Genomic DNA, 5,665 nt, shown 5'->3' on the forward strand with positions numbered 1-5,665 from the left:
ATCAATCACAGCTATACAGTCACGAGTAGGAAGGCCATTCCCTCCATGAATAAAGGAAATCTACTGCAGAGCTCACACAAAGGGAATTCTTACCCTCAGTAAACTCTCCCATCACATTACCCAACATATCAGCAAAAGCAGGACGCACTGCGCATTCTCTAGCCAACAAAGTGACCCGCGGGTGATTGATGTCAGCTCCGGACCAATGAAAGGTCGGTGGGCGGATCTGGAGGACCTCGCGTGATGTTGGTCCTCCAACCAATCAAAGTGAATAAAGGGCGGAGCTAAACTAAACCATGTGATCAACCTCACGCGCAGCGCAGAGTCGCTGTAATGAATGTTTGGGAAGTTATGGAGAGAAAGGATACGGTAAGGAAAGAAATAAACAGGGAAACGGGAGAAAAACTGTGTTGCTATGAGCGGAGAAGTTTTACAAACAAATTGTGTTCGTCGTAAAACACATTTGAACGTCCCAGTCCCGTGTTTGCAGTAAATGGGGAATGGCCTCAGCACGACTGCAGACCTGAGTGAGCGCCGCCATCTTTATTCGGGACAACGATTCACTGGACACGTGAGGAGCCGCCATCTTTCTAGGGGGCAAGATGCAGCCAGGCGCATGTGCAGCCTTTCTCTAGTTCAGAGTCGTTGGGATCATAGCAGCCAATCCTGCTCTGATTCAGCTCTGGGCACCCTCATAACCACTTTGTCAATATCGAGTCTCGAACCATGGGTGTATTTTTGGTCTGTTTACTACTGTATTATTACTTTTATAGACCCTTTGTAAATGAGTTTTTCACTGCTGCCCAGCCCATGACCATGTACTGCTCTATTATCAAATTACTTTTTTCTTGAATATTTTTGACAGTCAAGAATTCTTTTTTCCAACAAGCAAGTGTATTTTCCTTCCATTTTTGATTATCAAATTCTGCACCATTTTCATTCCCTTTAATCCATTTTGCACTCCCTGAAACATCAACTGTGTTTCTCCTTCCACAGATACCAGTGATTAATGCCAAAGCCCTGTTGCTTGTGGAGAGGGTGATGTTTGACTTTCTTGTACAGCTGCAGTTTGTGTGGTGAAGGTGCTCCCACAATGTGGTTGGGTAAGTGGCATTATAGATTGTTCATTCAGCAACAGTGATGATTTGAAAATAATGTCCAAATCAACAACAATTTGTATTTTTATTATGATGCTTATAATTTCACAAAAATGCTCGAGAACTTTAGACATAAGGCCAGAGATGGAGATATTAGGTCAGGTGACCAAAAGCATTGCCAAAAAACAGGTTTTGAGGGATGTCTTAAAGGTGGAAAGCAGACCTGAGAGGTTTTGGTTGTGAATTTCAGACCATGCTGCTTCAGCAACTGTAGAAACAGCTACACAGGTGAAGTAATGAATTAACAAATGGTTGGGAGTCTCAAAGAAAATAGGTTGTCGAGGTCTCAAAGTGTGTGTGGTGCAGGGATTATTATAGTCAGGAATTAAATCAAGTGTGAGAATTTTAAATTGAGGGATATTGGCCAGGTTAGACTAGATTGGGTTGGGGTATCTGGTCAGCATGAATGGGTTGGACCGAAGGGTCTGTTTCCTTGCAGTACCTCTCTATGGCTGTATGCTGTTGTTTATAATTAGGAGCCTTTTGATGAATCAACAAGCAGAGATTTAGACTTTCTTGATATTACAGGGAGGTTGAATGTGGGAAGCTGGCCCTGAGTGTGTTTGGATAATGAAGTCTGGAGATAACACACGATGGATGAGAGATTTCATAAATGAGCTGAGATGAGGGTGGAATCAGCTAGAATTAGTGATCTTGGAGTGGGACTGGGCTGTCACCCTCACCTCGCCTCTGGGATTCAGTTAGTTGTCAGGTTGTGAATTAGGGCAGTAACACAATCGGGAGCTGAGTGGCCCTGGTGGAGCCTAAAATGAGTGTCACTCAGCTGACTGTTGCTGAGCAGTTGCTGCTTGGTAGCCCTGTTGATGACATCTTCCATCACTTTACTGCTGATCGAGTGTGGACTGATAGATGGAAATCGGCTGGGTTGGATTGCCCTCTGTTTTTGCGTTGAACATCCCTGGGCAATGTTCCACATTGTCGATAGGTGCCAGTGCTGGAGTGGTACTTGGCTTGGTGGGTGTCCGGTTCTGGAGCACAAGCCATCAGTATTATTGCCAGAATATTTGCAGGGCCTGTAGCCTTTGCACTACTGAACCATTTCTTGACGTTATTCAAACTGAATCAAACTGGCTTAAAACTCACATCTGTGATGTTATAAACCACTGGAGAAGGCTAAGATGGACCATCCCACTTTGCACTTCTGGCTGAAGATTGCAGCAAATGCTGTCACCTTATCTGGTGCATGGATGAGTGAGGCCCCTCCATCAGTAAGGGTGGGGATATCTGTGATGCTTCCTCCAGTGAGTTGTTTAATTATCCATCACCGTTCACAACTGGGTGTGGCAGAACTGCAGAGCTCCGATCTGTTCCATTGGATGTAAGATCACTTAGCTCTATCATTTGCTGCTGATGCTGTTTGATGTGCAAATAGCCCTGTTTGATAGCTTCAACAGGTTGGCACTTCATTTTTAGGTCTGCCTGGTGCTGCTCATAGCATGCCCTCCTTTCCTGTCCAATGTGATGGGAAGTGCAGGATTTACAAACCCATGAGATTACAGATTGTGCTGGAGAACAGTTATGCTGCTGTTGATGTCCCACAGTGCCTCATAGATACCCAGTTTGAGATCCTCCATCTCTTCAAAGTCTGTCCCATTTAGAACGGTGATAGTGCCACTCAACGCAATGGAGGTTTTTCTCAACTTTAAGGCAAGACTTGTGACTCCAAAAGGAATGTGTGATGGTCGCTCGTACTGATACTGTCATGGCCAGATGCATCTGCCGCTGGTCAATTTATAACAATGAGATCAAGTATGTTTTACACTCTTGTTGGTTCCCTCACACCCGCTGTAGACTCAGTTGAGCAGCTATATCCTTTCGGACCTGGCCAGCTCAGTCAGTAATTCTGTTGCAGAGCTAGTCTCGATTGTGGACATTGAAATCCTGTACCCAGAGTAAGTTTGACTCCATTTTATTGCCTCAGTGCTTCCTCCAAGTGTTGTTCAACATGAAGCAGAAGTGATTCATCCTCCAAGGGAGGCCGGGACGTGGTAATCAACAGAAGCCGTGAGACTTCCTGGTCTCCAGAGCCAATGCTGAGTGCTCCGAGGGCAAATCCTCCCTGTCTGTACACCACTGTGTCACCACCTCTGCCTGATCTGTCCTGCCGGTGGGACGGGACATAACCAGAGATTTCAGGAGAAAGTGAAGACTGCAGATGCTGGAGATCAGAGTCAAGAGTCTGGTGCTGGAAAAGCACAACAGGTCAGGCTGATGAAGGGCTTAGGCTCGAAACGTCGATTCTCCTTCTCCTCGGAATGCGCCTGACCTGTTGTGCTTTTCCAGCACCACACTCCCGGTATCTAGGGATGGTGATGGTGGTGTCTGGTCATTGTCTGTCAGGGATGATTCCGTGGGTATGACTATGTCAGGCTGTTCCTTGACTAGTCTGTGAGACAGCTCTCCACATTTTGGCACCAAAAACCATATCTTAGTGAGGAGAACGTTGCACCTTCGAGAGGGCTGATTCTGTGGTTGTAATTTCTGGTGCCTTGTTAGTTGCCAACTGGTCCATCCAGTTTCATTCCTGTATTGAGACTTTGCAGTGATTAATACAGTGAGTAGCTGGCTGGGCCGCTCTCAGGTTGGCAGGATTTGTTTCGCCATTGACAATGGTTTCATGGAGATCAGGAGATTCCTAATACGTTGTTTTTTCTTGAATTCAGATTCCACCATCTGCCAAGATGGGATTCGAACCAGGACTTCAGTCGTTTGTTTAAATATTCTGGATAAAACCTAAATACATCAGGTTTGTTCACTCATTTTAAATATCACTAACCCTGGTTTTGTTTCTTTGTAAAACACTGCCCATCATCCTGTCTCCTCCATCCTCCCCTCCAACAACGAGTGAGGATCACATGGAGTTTCTCTGTCACTAAGACTGTGATAATCCGATCTGCTGTTTCTCTCCCTCCCACTAGCCCACTGAGCCCAACTGCCTCACGTGGTGTTCCTGGTTTTTGTCCTAAACCTCCATCTTTCTCCAGTGTCTTGTCAAGCCTTATCAGAGCTCACCTTGACCCTTTACCCTAATCTCGTTAAACTCACTTTCCAACTCTCTTTCCTCCACTGCCGCCTCATCACTCCCCTTCGCCAATTCATCGATATTGTTCCTTGTTCTGTCTGTTGGTCTTTTCTGGTTGTGTCCTTCTCTCCCATTCTGTGAAAAACTAATATTTGACCTCACCGCTGTTGGAAAATCCTGCTCCGTCTCCACTCTCCCTTTCCTTTCTGAATTCCTTGCATTTGGTGTCCCTCAACGATCTATCCTTGGTCTCTCCTGTATCTCACGTACATAGTGCCAGGAGGTGATATCATCCAAAAACACTGTGTTCGGTTTCACATGTACACTGACGATGCCCAGCTCTCCCTCCCCATCATCCCTCTCCATTACTCCACTGTTACTCAGTTATCAAACTGCTTACCACGCTCCCACTACTCGATTAGCTGCTGTTTCCTCCAATGAAACATTGTCACGGTTAAACTTATTGCCTTACCTTTACCTTTCTGCTGAGCCCCTCCCTCCCACTGGGAACTCTCTGAGGGAGAATGACACTCTTCACAATATTGCTGTTATATCTGACCTCAAAATGACCTTTTGATCAGACATCCACACCATCACAACATCAGGAATTCCAATCTCTTAAACGTTGCTTTTCTCCACCTCGCCCCAGCTCCATTGCTACTAAAACCCCGTACCCGCGTCTGTGTCGCCTTAAACTTGAATCCAAAACAGAACCCTTGATTCCGTGACTAAAAATCTGGTTTCAGACTCCCCTCTCAGTATTTACCCTCAGACACATCCCCTCTGTATTTATCCTGCCAAACCCCTTAAGAATCCCATCTGTCTCAATGAGATCACCTCTCTTTCTCCAAAATCCAGTGAGTAGAGTCCCAACCTTTTCAGCCTTTATTTAAAAGATAATCCCTCCAAACCAGGGATCATCTCATTGAATCTTCCCTGAAATGCCTCCAATAAAGTGACACATTTCCTTATCTAAAGGGACCAAAACTGCTCTCATTTCTGCAGATATGGTGGTCTCACCAGCACTCCTACACGTTACTCTCAGGTATATACTCCAAACTCTAATACTGAAAACTTTTGAAACAAAACATTCGATTCCCGTTCCTGATTCCCTGTTGTAACTGTGTGGTAGCTTTCTGTGTTTCCTGAACAATTACCCCGGTCCCTTTGTGGTGCAGCTTTCTACAGTTTCCACCATTTAAATAGTACTTTGTTCTTTATTATCTCCTCCAAAATGAGCAACTTCCCATTTTTCCCAAGTTACTCCCCATCTGGCAACTTGTTGCCCCCTTCTCCTGTGCATCTCTCTCTTTTCATAATCCTCTTAGACCTTTCCGGTTATGCCTTTTCTAGGAGATATCCCCCCTTCCCATTCTTCCGAACATTTACTGGGAGCATGGGCAATGGGAAGCAGGCAGAGTTGCCATCTTTTTAGCGATATGCTTTGGAGTGATTGGGAGGATCT

General features: G+C 45.4%; 1 long non-coding RNA gene across 1 annotated transcript; it reads left to right on the forward strand.

Moving 5' to 3' along the window:
- The first annotated feature begins 300 nt into the window (after positions 1-300).
- Positions 301-3,917, forward strand: LOC140456799 (uncharacterized). The gene is made up of 3 exons (XR_011953133.1): positions 301-369; positions 997-1,103; positions 3,842-3,917. It is a non-coding gene; the product is annotated as an uncharacterized lncRNA (long non-coding RNA).
- The last annotated feature ends 1,748 nt before the right edge of the window (positions 3,918-5,665 follow it).

The sequence above is a fragment of the Chiloscyllium punctatum genome, chromosome 31 (assembly GCF_047496795.1).
Source record: "Chiloscyllium punctatum isolate Juve2018m chromosome 31, sChiPun1.3, whole genome shotgun sequence".
Taxonomy (NCBI): Eukaryota; Metazoa; Chordata; class Chondrichthyes; order Orectolobiformes; family Hemiscylliidae; genus Chiloscyllium; species Chiloscyllium punctatum.